The sequence below is a fragment of the Bubalus kerabau genome, chromosome 11, assembly GCF_029407905.1.
Source record: "Bubalus kerabau isolate K-KA32 ecotype Philippines breed swamp buffalo chromosome 11, PCC_UOA_SB_1v2, whole genome shotgun sequence".
Taxonomy (NCBI): domain Eukaryota; kingdom Metazoa; phylum Chordata; class Mammalia; order Artiodactyla; family Bovidae; genus Bubalus; species Bubalus kerabau.
Genome location: NC_073634.1, coordinates 17,304,543 through 17,319,252, shown reverse-complemented (window position 1 = coordinate 17,319,252; position 14,710 = coordinate 17,304,543).

Sequence of the window (14,710 nt, the reverse complement as noted above, 5' to 3'; positions counted from 1 at the left end):
TCTTGCTTTTTTGATGATCCAGCAGATGTTGGCAATTTGATCTCTGCTTCCTCTGCCTTAACCCTAACCCTAAGACCTTGTGCCAATGCGATCTCAAAATGCATGTTGTGGGTGAGGGGCCTGATGCAACTCTCAGTTTTGAGGAGTTTCCTTTCTCTAATTAACAGCTTGCTAAAAAGGCTATGGTTTTTCCGGTGGTCATGTATGTATGCGAGAGTTGGACTGTGAAGAAAGCTGAGTGCCGAAGAATTGATGCTTTTAAACTGTGGTGTTGGAGAAGTCTCTTGAGAGTCCCTTGGACTACAAGGAGATCCAACCAGTCCATTCTGAAGGAGATCAGCCCTGGGATTTCTTTGGAAGGAATGATGCTAAAGCTGAAACTCCAGTACTTTGGCCACCAGATGCGAAGAGTTGACTCACTGGAAAAGACTCTGATGCTGGGAGGGATTGGGGGCAGGAGGGGAAGGGGACGACAGAGGATGAGATGGCTGGATGGCATCACTGACTCGATGGACATGAGTCTGAGTGAACTCTGGGAGTTGGTGATGGACAGAGAGGCCTGGCGTGCTGCGATTCATGGGGTTGCAAAGAGTCGGACATGACTGAGCGACTGAACTGAACTGAACTGAAAGATGTTTGGTTTATTGAAAAGACATCTTATACCACATTGAGAGAAATAATGTTGTGAAAATACATATGTTTCTAGAAGTTATGGAATATGTATGTAAGCACACCAATCAGGAAATGCTAATAAAACAGACAGCTTGCAATGATTGGTTCTTGATTTTTGCTAGAAATGACACCATCCTTATGGCAGAAAGTGAAGAGGAACTAAAAAGCCTCTTGAGGAAAGTGAAAGAGGCGAGTGAAAAAGTTGCCTTACAGCTCACATTCAGAAAACGAAGATCATGGCATCTGGTCCCATCACTTCATGGGAAATCGATGGGGAAACAGTGGAAACAGTGTCAGACTTCATTTTTTTGGGCTCCAAAATCACTGCAGATGGTGACTGTGGCCATGAAATTAAAAGGCGCTTACTCTTTGGAAGGAAAGTTATGACCAACCTAGATAGCATATTACAAAGCAGAGACATTACTTTGCCAACAAAGGTCCATCTAGTCAAGGCTATGGTTTTTCCAGTGGTCATGTATGGATGTGAGAATTGGACTGTGAAGAAAGCTGAATGCCGAAGAATTGATGCTTTTGAACTGAGGTGTTGGAAAAGACTCTTGAGAGTCCCTTGGACTGCAAGGAGATCCAACCAGTCCATCCTAAAGGAGATCATTCCTGGGATTTCTTTGGAAGGACTGATGCTAAAGCTGAAACTCCAATACTTTGGCCACCTCATGCAAAGAGTTGACTCATTGGAAAAGACTCTGATGCTGGGAGGGATTGGGGGCAGGAGGAGAAGGGGATGACAGAGGATGAGATGGCTGGATGGCATCACTGACTCGATGGACGTGAGTCGGAGTGAACTCCGGGAGTTGGTGATGGACAGGGAGGCCTGGCATGCTGCGATTCATGGGGTTGCAAAGAGTCGGACATGACTGAGTGACTGAAATGAACTGAACTGAAGGTTCTTAAGGGTTAAAAATAGTAATATAATTAAACCTACTAGAAACAATAAGAAAACTATTTCAATATTCAAGGAAAGTAGGATGTGATCCAATAAAAGAAGATATGAGGAATGTAAATGCATTTTGTTAAGGTAAAAAGAAAGTGATTTTGTCCAGAATCTGGTTATTTCTAAATGAGAAAGAAGATAGACAAATTTGGATATTGTAGATTGTGGGAGGTTTGTGGAAGAGGTGACCTGAGAAAAGATAGTGGTCAGGACTAGAATTTGGTTTTCTCTGTTAGGAGGACAAAGTTTTCTCAGAATATTGATCTGTTTTGATAATGGATTGTGAAAGGTCTTTTTTTTAATATATACATTTTAAGCAATCTGTTGTCTTTCTGTATTTGCCTTTGAAATATTTTATTGTCACTTTGGTTAAATTAATGACTAAATGTTTTTCCATGGTGACTTATTTGACTAAAGGTTTTAAAAAAACCTTTTTGACATTTTGAAAAAATTTCCCATGTTCAAATTATAACTGAAGTCTTTTGGTTTAGAACTAACTTTGAAATATTTTTCTCTCCTAAACTAATCCAGCATGTTGTATGGGAAGTATTGTCAAACAGAAAGTAACATTCAGCCTTCTTTATGTTGTTACTTCTTTATGTTGTTACTATCTTTATGTTGTTAGTAAATATGCAAAATAAGTGTCCCAGAAATTTTTATGTGAAATTCCTGGAAGTCTTATATGTCCTGACATGAAATGTTATCTGTCATCAAAATTAAGTCTACACTAAATAAGGAAATGGCAACCCACTCCAATATTCTTTCCTGGAGAATCCCACGGACAGAGGAGCCTGACGGGCTACAGTCCATGGGGTCACAAAGACCGAAGTCATGACTGAAGCCACTTTCATTTTCACAGAGACTGAACTCAAGCATCAGGGAAATGCCCAGTTTGTGCACATGTGAAGGCAACAGCAAAAGAATCTGTGAAGATTATGTTATGTATAGATAAAGTCCATGCTACTGCAGCGAAAATTAACTTCTCATTGTCAGACTTTTGCTATTCTGACATCCTTGTAACATGGCAAATGTCTACTCCTAACTCAGAGGAATTAAGATGAGTGAGGAATAGCTGTAAATTAAATAGTTGGGCCTTGGGAAACTCAAGTTGACTGTTTGGCTCTTCCTGGATTCCTGGCAAACTCCACTTTTCTTTTGATGGGTTAGAGCTTTCCCTTACAGCAAGGCTGATGCCCTCACAATGACAAAGGAACTACTGGAAAATAAATGTGTTTTCTACTTGGGGTATATCTTCCACAGTCTCCCTGAGCAAATTCTATGAGCCTTAACAAAAACCTTGCAAACTTCTTGAGATGATCACTGACATTATCACCTTCCATCATCAGGCAAGAGTAATAAAACTAAAGGAAAAATTGGGTTTAAGCAAAACAAGAATTAGTTCTATGGGTTGAATGAACTGATAAATAGAAAAATAGTTTTAGTGATTTTGTGATCTGAAATATTACTGGCTTTTTATCTTTCTTTTTCAGATATAAGGAAACATTTCCCCTAAGCTAATTATGAAAGTGAAAGTCGCTCAGTCGTGTCCAACTCTTTGCCACTCCATGGACTATACAATCCATGGAATTCTCCAGGCCAGAATACTGGAGTGGGTAGCCTTTCCCTTCTCCAGGGGATCATCCCAACCCAGGGATCAAACCCAGGTCTCCCGCATTGCAAGTAGATTCTATACGAGCTGAGCCACAAGGGAAGCCCAAGAGTAATGGAGTGGGTAGCCTCTCCCTTCTCCAGCGTATCTTCCTGACTCAGGAATCAACCCGAGGTCTCCTGAATTGCAGGCAGATTCTTTACCAACTGAACTATCAGGGAAGCCCAACCTAATTATGACTTATACCAATTTGGTAAATTAAACCTTCGTAGTCAGAATGAAAACTTTTGTCTTTCCTCTCTACCTGTTTCCACCAGAATGTGGAGTATTCTTAAGTTCATGATAATAGTTACTCGCACGAGTTTAATAAGAATTTTTTCTCCTTGTATTGATTGTTGTTTTTTAGTCGCCAAGTCTGACTCTCTGTGAACCCATGCATGGCACCACGTCAGCCTTCCCTGTCCTTCACTATCTCCCGGAGTTTGTTCCAACTCATGTCCACTAGTCAGTGAAGCCACCCAACTATCTCCTCCTCTGTCACCCTCTTCTCCTCTTGCCCTCAATCTTTCCCAGCATCAGGCTCTTTACCAATGAATCGGTCTTTGCATCAGGTGGCCAAAGGATTGGAGCTTCAGCTTCAGCACCAGTCCTTCCAATGAATATTCAAGGTTGATTTCCTTTAGGATTGACTGGTTGGATCTCCTTGCTGTCCAAGGGACTCTCAAGAGTCTTCTCCAGCACCATAGTTCTAAAGCGTTAGTTTTTTGGCACTCAGCCTTCTTTATAGTCCAACTCTCACATCTGGACATGTCTACTGGAAAAACCATAGCTTTGACCTTTGTTGGTAAAGTGATGTCTCTGCTTTTAGATTTGTCTAGATTTGTCATAGCTTTCTTTCCAAGGAGAAAGCATCTTTTAATTTCATGGCTGCAGTGACCATCTGCAGTGATTTTGGAGCCCAAGAAAATAATACTTGTCATTGTTTACACTTTTCCCCCACCTATTTTCTATGAAGTGATGTGACTGGAGGCCATGATCTTCATTTTTTGAATGTTAAGTTTTAAGCCAGTTTTTTCACTCTCCTCTTTCACCTTCATCAAAAGGCTCCTTAGCTCCTCTTTGCTTTCTGCCATTAAAGTGGTATCATCTGCATATCTGAAGTTGTTGATATTATATTAATAGCAAGCAAGACACAACTGGAAACATTGGAGATATTACCATGGCTTTAACAGAAATGTCATATTTGGGAATATATGTGAAATAAAGTATGCCTTAATTAACAAACGTCTTAAAGAAAATAACGTGTGTATATTATGCCAGCTACTCTCAAATATTAAATGTCATACAGATAACTTCTGGAAAACCTGCAAAAATAAATAAATAAATAAATCCATGCTTTAATACTGTGTTAAGAAAGCTTCCAGTTAACAAAGCTGTAGTGAGATTGCTTGTGCTCCCTGGAGTTTTATCTTTGCATGTGGCATTAGAACTGACCCACCTTCTCAGAGATGGACACATAATGTTTTTATGGTAAATAAAATAATTATGGTAAATAAAATAATTAGCCCATCGTCTCTGCAGAAGGCAATAGATGAACCTTCTTTCTCTTTTCATTATGGAGTCAAGAGATCCATTTTAGCAGAATACCAAGATACCTGGTGGCAAAGTCTTTGGGGAATCTTGATTCTTAGTGCAGGAGTATATGTACACAGAGAGATGATTAGGAATCTATCAGTTGCTTTTGGTCAAAGGACAAAAGGACAAAACTTTTGACAGAGGACAGTGCAAACAGCGTTAGAGCACAACAGACATCTCTCAATCGCTTAGTCCAGGTAGTACTGGATAACAGGGCTGCCTTAGATTTTTTGCTGGCTAAACAAAGAGATGTTTGTGCCATTGCTCCCATTTCTTGTTGCATTCATATCAACACCTGAGGAAAAGTAGGTTATACATTTAGAAAAAAAATTGCAAAAAAGCTAAAAGATGTATGGGAAACAGATCCTTTAAATAATCTGGTTACAGTCCATCAGTAGTAGGCAATTTTCTTCAGCTTGCTTTACAGAGGATTATCATCGTTCATAGTAGGCATTATTATTCTTTTCCTAGCTGTCAAGGTACACGTGATATGTATTGCTCTTTGCTCTAAGCTGACTGCTAAAAGCACATGTACAATGTTGGAGCAACAATTTGATATAATTGATAATATATCTTATAAAATGTTTACCCATCATCATATACCTCTGTGTTTACTTTGTTCCATTAATTAATTTAGCCTTCCCTGGTAGCTCAGAGGTTAAAGCGTCTGCCTGCAATGCGGGGGACCTGGGTTCGATCCCTGGGTTGCGAAGATCCCCTGGAGAAGGAAATGGCAACCCACTCCAGTATTCTTGCCTGGAAAATCCCATGGACGGAGGAGCCTGGCAGGCTACAGTACATGGGGTCACAAGGAGTCGGACACAACTGAGTGACTTCATTTCATTCATTCATTAATCAATTACCTCCCCCATAATGAGAATGATTGGGTTTCCCTGGTGGCTCAGATGGTAAAAAATCCACCTGCAATGCAGGAGACCTAGGTTCGATCCCTGGGTTGGGAAGATCCCTTGAAGAAGGGAATGACTACCTGCTGCAGTATTCTGACCTGGAGAATTCCATGGACAGAGGAGCCTGGCAGGCTACAGTCCATGGAGTTGCAGATATGAATGAGAGACTTTCACTTTCAATGAGAATAATTGGGCAACTCTTTTCCTATAAAAAATAAAAAGAGAGGACGTCCTAGCCCTGAGAGACCTGTGGGTAGGGAGCAACCATTCTGGCATCAAGGGACAAAGATTCTGATCATCACTGCTTTCTTTTCAAAGATTTTGTTTGATCAGAAGAGGGAAATGATGGTGGAAATATTCACATATGGAGGCATGAGGAAGTCATTCTGGCTTATCCATGAATTAACTTAAACTTTATCCTAACTAGGACAGCCTGTTTTGTGACCTATTAAACATATGTTGTACATCTGCTTTAACAATAAAGAAAAACTGCATTGACCAGAGTGAAACTGTCCATTTAAAAAATAAATGCCTCCCTTCCTAGGACACCAGTTCTGGTGCTCCTTGGGTGATAAGCCTCCTTTCCCGGTACCAGCGCTTTTCTGACTCCCTGTGTGTGTGCTGACCTGTCTTTTTTTGAAACTATGAAGAAAAGTACTCTTATCATGGTAGATGTTTTTATTTTTTTCTGACAAGATATAAAACTTCCCCAAACCATGCTTTTCTGGAACGGTTTTTCAAAACTATCGGAGAGAATGCCTCCTGAACTGTAGGCCTCAGTTTGGCTCAGATAAACTCTTTTTTATTATTGTTACTGTTGGAATTATTATTACAGATTGATTACTGATGATTGCTGTCACCAAGACGTATCCCCAGGCACTGCCAAAAGGCTCCTGGGATGGGCATCATCGCTTCCCGGTTAAGAACTACTGTTTTATGTTGACCAATCATCCTTGTTTTCCCTGGACTGAGATACGTCAAGGCTTTAGTGCTAAAATCAAGACATCTGGAGGCAAACTGGGAGGATCAGCCACCCAACAAGTGGAATTTCATCTCCTGCTTAAGTGGAGGCTGTTGTGAGAGGGGTGTTGGTTGATCTCGTGGTAGTTGTCCTGCCAGTCTTTGGTTTCTCTAAGTTACTTCTGTACAAGCATGTCTGCTTTTCTCCCTCCTTATATCCTTCAAGGGGTATAGGGAAAGTGACCTACCTCAGAGAGGCTAGCTGAGTAGGAGACCAGAGAGAATGCTGGTGTGTGTGTGCATGTATCAGAGACAGAGACAGAGAGCTGGGAGGGACATTGGGGGGCTGGACTTTAGAGCCCATTGGTGGCGTCAGGTAGGTGATATGCATGTGTGTTTATACCAGGAGTTGATGGAAACTGGATGGGGAAGGTTTTCAGCTCTGTATTAATTTGGCCTATACTATGAGATAGGCATATTTTATTTGGTGCAGTATTTTAAAATATGTTTATGAGTTATTCTGACAGTTTAATCTATGGTGTTTCATGGAGAGAAACAAAAGGGAAACCTCAAAATTGGTTTATTATGAGGATTATTTTTATTGTGCTGTTGAGAATACATTTGCAACAGAAAAAAAAATTTGGTTGTTTGCCAATTTACAAAGCACTTCCCCAATACATCATCTATCCCTCAGCCTTTTGCTCTTGATGTCATTCATTTGCCCATTTACAGATGAAAATCAATGAGTTCTGAAAGTGAGAAGAGACCTGCTGGAGTCAAATGCCAGAGTTTGCATCTGAAGCACTGGACTCTGCCTCTGGTGACTCCAGACACCTCCAGGCTCTGGGAGAGTGAGTCCTGCTGTTACGTGCTGAGTCTGGGTCTCTATAACTAAATAGCGAGATGGCAAGTGTGGACTTGGAGGATGTGACTCATCTCTGTTGCCACGACTGTGACTATGACCATGGCCCCTCTCCCTTCTCTGTCTTCAAGTAGGGGGATGAAGCAGTTTCCATGTGGGTGATGCCTAAGACACACGGTCGTCTAGCACCAAGGCTGTATCCACCGTGTCTTCCTCTGTGCTCTTGGACACAAGTGTTGGGGGTGTGATGAGCTGTGTATGGCTGTTTGGATTTTCCTTGATTATGTAAACTGGTGGCTTGTGCCAAGAACTCTCTGTGTCCCAAAGCTCTGAGCTTGGTCCCTCCCCTGGGCTGACTTCATTTCCTTTTTGGGGGAGGTGTATTTGTCAAGTTGCCGGGCAGTGATAACTGGCAGTGCCTCTCCTGCGTGAGGTACCTGGAGTTCGGGGACCCCCAACCTGTTGACAATGACAGCAGATGAACTGGTTTTCTTTGTGAATGGCAAAAAGGTAAGCAGAAGCTGACTTTTCCTCTGGTTTCCCTGATCCCTGGGAGGAATGTTTGTCCTCTCTATTTTGGGTTCTCAGTCACTTGTTCGCCTTCTCTCTTTCTCTTCCTTCAAAGCCATTCCTGAATTTGTGGTATCATTGGGGAGAGAAGACTTTCTCGGGTCTAGAACCCAGTCAAGATCTTCATAGGGCAGAGGAGCGATGGGGAGGAAAGAGAGAAGAGGGGTATATGTGAGCACTTCCCTCCTCCAGGCTCCCAGCCTGTAGAGATGTTGGCACCAAGCTCAGAAATGTGGACAGGGTTCTCAGTGAGATTGGAGGTCACCCACCCCACCTCTATTTTGGTGTTTAATCAAATGTATCCTAAGGCTTTTGTTGCTTTCTTTACTGAGAAAAGGAACAGGAATGTGTTTTCTTGTTAATCTCAGGGTATAACGTGTACACAGCTTTGATTCTGAAATTTCATCCATATCAATGTAACAGCTAACTTGCGTGAGGACATATACTGACATCTTGTGGCAAGTCACAATTCTTGTTTCCTAAAGGGCATGGGTCCCCCCACCCCACTCTTGGTTATATGTATAAATACTGCAAACCTCTTACTTTGATAAAAATTGCCCACTTGGATCAACTTCACTGTGTGCATAGGGACCTAGGAAAAGTGGGGATGGAATGGGGCAGAGGAGGGTCTTATGACATGGGTACCAGTCCTTGCAGCACCAGAAGGGTAAGAATCTTTGCAAATTTTAAGGCAGTTGGAGAGAGCTGTAAACACATCACTTTGTCTCCCTTGTCATCCACTTGCCCTCCCTCCACCGGTGCTGAGGTGCTCGCTTCAGCTCCCTGATTGGGAATGAAGTGGACAGTTAAAAGGTAGCTGTGGTTGTACATTGTGAATGGCCATGTGGATTTTATGGGTGAGGACCACACCCAGGAGTTAGAGCAATTTTGTTTCGCAAGATTGGCAATTTTAAGTTGAGAAACTAGGCGACTTTGGAGGAAGTTTTCAAGAATTAAAATGCAACTAGTGCTGAAATTGTCAGGGGGTGTTTGGGTGATTAGCAGGGGAATGCTGTGAGCTGTTGCAATGTAAGGGGCTTCCAAGGCGGTCGGATTCAGTTTCAGTGGTATCAGCGGGTGGCCCTGGGGAAGGAGGTCACCCGTGCTCTTTCGGGTGCAGAGTGTTTCTTGTTGACTTGCTTTCAGGGTTGGCCTCTGACAGCAAACCAAGAGGTAAGGCAAAGCTTCCACGTTGGTGGTTGTAAGATTTCTGCAGCCAAGGATTCCAACAATGCTGTCGCACGCAGCAGGTACATTGGAGAGATTAAGAAACAGTTGCTGAATAGGTCTTCTTCACATATTACTTACACAGAGGCATCGTCCGTGGCATTTTTCTAAGTGAGTTTTGTAGTGGGTGAGCAGCTGGATTCAGTGACTTAACTCAAAGGTTTGATGATTTATGAAGCCATCAATTCATGTGTGCCAGTGCAGGGTTCTTGCTTTGGGGATGGTTGCTGCGATGCACCAAATCTAGAAAGCAGCATTTCAAGGTCAGTCTGGTTTGTTGAAAATTGTTTCCCTGTGTATTTTATTTTCACCTTAGGAAAGCAATTTAAAAATTTTTAGATGGTCTTATGGCATCAAACCCTACCATCTCTTGAAACTTGGACTACCTCCAGTTTCTGTGATGAATATTGGCACATTTAATTTTGTAAACATGGACTTTTGAGAATCTACTGGAAAGGTGGTGAGGCAAGGCGAGGAGAGATGAGGTGAAAACAGTGCTGTAAAAACTGGACCAAGAAAGGAATTCCCAGTCAAATAGAGGCAGCTGTTTCTTCGCAATTCTATTCTCAAGATGGTCTAGATCTTTCTTTACCAGACACTGTGCAAGAAGGTTACCAAAGAAGCTGATGGAACTTGCTGACTCACTCTTAAATATACACTTCCTCCTCTTCCTGTTTTAGACCACTGTCTAGGACTCTTGTCTTCACTCTCTGTGATCCTGGAGAGGGTGTAAGATACAAATGATCAAATATCTCCAGAGCCTTCTGTCGTGGTGACAGGCCTTGGTGACTATGGCTTCCACTTCCTCTGATTTGAAGTCAGAGTCAAAGGGAAAGTGTTGCCCAGTATTTTGGTATCACTGTAGTGACCATGCTTTTGGCTGGAATCCTTTTTTTTTTTTTTTTAATGTATTTTTAATAGGAGGATAATTGTTTTACAATGTTGTGTTGATTTCTGCTGTATGACAACGTGAATCAGCTATAAGTATGCATATATCCCCTCATTCTTGAGCCTCTCTCCCAACCACCATCCCACCCTTCTAGGTCATTACAGAGCACTGAGCTGAGCTCCCTGTGCTATATATCTGCTTCCTACCAGCTATCTACCCCACACATGGTAGTGCAGACATGTCAGTGTTGCGGTCTCAATTTGTCCCGCCCTCTGCTTCCTCTGCTGTGTCCACACGTCCATTCTCTATGTCTGCCTCTCTGAAGTCCATTCTCTATGTCTGCCTCTCTGCAGTCCATTCTCTGTGTCTGCCTCTCTGCAGTCCATTCTCTGTGTCTGCCTCTCTGCAGTCCATTCTCTATGTCTGCATCTCTGCTCCTGGCGGTGGGTTGGTTGGGGTGAGGTGAGGGCACTGGATTCTTGTTATTCAAACAGTCCCTCTCTGGTTAGTGAAGATGTTGACCCCTGGAGAAGTCTAGAAAATTCTGCATGGAGGGTACAGTTGAAAGTGTCCAGGAGTGACGCCCACGAGAAGCAGCAGTCAGTGATAAGTCAACATTCAGTCACCTAACCACCTACTCCCATTGTTATCAACATTTATGAGCTCCTCCCAGGCCTGAGCCTATGGGACACACATGCATGAGAGGAACACAATCTCCAAGACCGGGCATGTACCATTTGGGAGCTAATGAACGGGTTGGCAGAGTAGATTGTGATCAGGTAAATTACCATATTCCAAAATGTATTTCAAAGACCAGAATCCCCACAAGATGCTCTTCTTAGATATTCTTAGACCATTTTGTTGGCACATAGTAGGTGCCCAATTAATGCGGAAAGGATGAATCGATGGATATCAAAACCCTGAGAAATCCTCTACTAAAGAAATTTATTTTTCAAACTTTGAACTTTAAAAGTTAAACTTTAAAAAAAAGGTAAACTTAGAGGAAACTTGCAAGAAGAATACAAAGAAATGCTTGCTAAATGAATGCCAACAAAATGATATATGGTACCTAGATATATAGATCTATAAGTACATAATTTTATATATTTAAATATGTAATTAATTGGGTTGAACATATAAAGTATAAAATTTTCTTAATGAACCATTAAGGATAAATTTCAGATATCATACTTCTTTCTCCCTTAAACTAAGAATAAGGGTATTCTTACATAACCACAATCTATTTATAAAAATCAGAAATCTAGTGTTACTATATCATTATTATCTAATCTATAGACTTTATGCAGCATGACTCCAATTTTCCTAAAAATGTAATTTATAGCTTTCTCTCCACAACCTCAGGACCCAGGATCATGCCTTGCACTTAGTTCTCAAGTCTGTCTTTGTTGTTGTTATTGTTCAGTCACTAACTCATGTCTGACTCTTTGTGACCTTATGGACTGCAGCATGCCAGGCTCCTCTGTTCACCACCATGTCCCAGAGTTTGCTCAAGTTCATGTCCATTGAGTTGATGATGCCATCCAACCACTGTCTCATCTTCTGTTGCCCCCTTCTCCTCATGCCCTCAACCTTGCCCAGCATCAGGGTCTTTTCCAATGAGTTGGCACTTTGTATCAGGTGGCCAAAGTATTGGAGCTCCAGCTTCAGCATCAGTCCTGCCAATGACTATTCAGGGTTGGTTTCCTTTAGACTTGACTGGTTTGATCTCCTTGCAGTCCAAGGGACTCTCAAGAGTCTTCTCCAACACCACAGTTCAAAAGCATCAATTCTTTGGCACTCAGCCTCCTTTATGGTCCCACTCTCACATTTATACATGACTACTGGAAAAACCATAGCTTTGACTGTACGAATCTTTGTTGGCAAAGTGATGTCTCTGCTTTTTAATACTCTGTCTAGGTTTATCATAGCTTTTCTTCCAAGGAGCAAACGTAGTTTAATTTCATGGCTGCAGTCACCATCTGCAGTGATTTTGGAACCAAAAACATAAAGTCTGCCACTGTTTCCACTGTTTCTACATCTATTTGCCACGAAGTGATGAGACTGGATGCCATGATCTTAGTTTTCTGAATGCTGAGTTTTAAGCCAATTTTTTCACTCTCCTCTTTCATTTTCATCAAGAGGCTCTTTAGTCTTCTTCACTTTCTGCCATAAGGGTGGTGTCATTTGCGTATCTGAGGTTATTGATATTTTTCTCAACAATCCTGATTCCAGCTTGTGCTACATCCAGCCCGGCATTTCTTATGATGTACTCTACATATAAGTTAAATAAGCAGGGTGACAATATACAGCCTTGATGTACTCCTTTTCCGATTTGGAACCAGTCTGTTGTTCCATTTCCAGTTCTAACTGTTGCTTCCTGACCTGCATACAGATTTCTCAAGAGGCAGGTCAGGTGGTTTGGTATTCCCATCTTTTGAAGAATTTTCCACAGTTTATTGTGATCCACACAGTCAAAGGCTTTGGCATAGTCAATAAAGCAGAAATAGATGTTTTTCTGGAATTATCTTGCTTTTTTGATGATCTAGAAGATGTTGGTAATTTGATCTCTGGTTCCTCTGCCTTAACCCTAACCCTAAGACCTTGTGCCAATGCGATCTCAAAATGCATGTTGTGGGTGAGGGGCCTGATGCAACTCTCTCAGTTTTGAGGAGTTTCCTTTCTTGCCCGAGTCCAGCTCCAGCATCCAGGGATTCAATCTGAAGGGGTGAACTGTGTCGGCGAGAAACTGAGGCAGCCTCTCATTTTTCTTGGACTGCCTGTTTGTTTCAAGCTTATGATTCCCTTTTATACTTTTACAAAAGTATTAGGTCAGAGGTTTGATACTTTTAGTTCCCACTGACCCAGATTTATTTTTCTCCAAAAATCATTGTTGCCCCTCAACAAGGAGTTCCTTCCTCAGCGATTCTCTCATCTACTTTTTCACATGTGTCCTTGTGAATACACTGTAACTCATGCTAATGCCTGGGCTGCATACCACATTCCTCAGTTTATTTCTTGTCTTTCTAAGTCCTGTTTGCCCCTAGTATCCTGGCTCACTATTTCTTAGAAGGGGCTTCTAGCTAATAATATCTCTAAAGTCCCTAATTTCTATAAGCTATAGTAGAATATGCTAACATTACAACAATCCTTAACTCTTTAGCTTCTAACTATTTTAATTATTCCTAAGCCCTAAATTCAGCAAACTCCTTTGCCATAAGCGCTTTTCTCACAAATGGGCTTCAGATAGCAATCCCTCCCATGGCCTTGAGCTGTGGCCTGCATGCTCATCCTGGAAGTCTTTTGTAAAAGTCCTTGAACAAATGTCAATGATTAACTTTATGAATTATTCTTTGAGCACAGCTGCAGAAGGTTTATGCCTTCTCATGCTCCTCTCAAAAACAATAAGCACCTTAATATTCTCTTCCGTCCACTCAGCCGAGGAAAGGTAAAAACAAGTCAGAATCACAAAGCCTAACTCCTTCATTCTGGATCCGTGCCTGTGGAACAAAGGGAGGGGGTTAGGGCCGTGCCTCCATTTTGTCAGTAATGCCTAATGTGGCTCCTGACATTTCCCCCTTTTTTATTTTTTAGAGCATAGGTATGAAACTCAGTAGATAGAGCAGAAACATTTCGGCTGGGTATTCTGAAAAGGCACGGGGCTATTACACAAATCAGAACTAACAGGCATAAGCACATGGCCTCATTAATCATTATTGTAGAAAAGGATCCATGGGAAAGATACCCCTCCAGATTTTCAAAGAGGGAATTAGAACGCCATTGTGAGGAAAAGTCAGACTCCGCCTGCTTCGTATCCTGAATATCCTGATGTAATTTAGAGATATCAATACTAAAATCTGAATGATTCCAGATGCCTAAAATATGATTCTTAATGCGTTCCCAAGAATGCATGGACTCATTCACTTGTAGAGGGGTAAGGCACATCCATTTTAAATTCCGCATGGCACCTTAAAGATAATTTAATTTTTAAGTTTGTAATTTCTTGCCCCATAAGCAGAACTGCTACTTCTAAAGCATTGACCCTATTTTCTATTTTCTTATCTATAATTTCCTGTGTAGTAAGAGCTATGGAGACATTTTTGGACAGCTGATCGACAAACGAGGCCGTATGCACTTCTTTTGACAGGGCAACAGTAGAAACCGTGACTGATGCAATTATGGCAATCAAGGCAGTTATTCCCACAACCAGAGCTGCAATGAATTCCTAAGGTCGAGAAATTAAGCCATTAAGTTCTATAAAACTTTCAATGCATAATCATCCAACCATTGTCCCTCTAATTTTACAGGAACCATCAAATATGGTGGTTGCTTTATGATCATCTCAGCCGTATAATTATTATAATAATTCCCATCAACACAATTTGATATAAAACAATTCACACATATAACATTGTAAACAGTTTCTCCT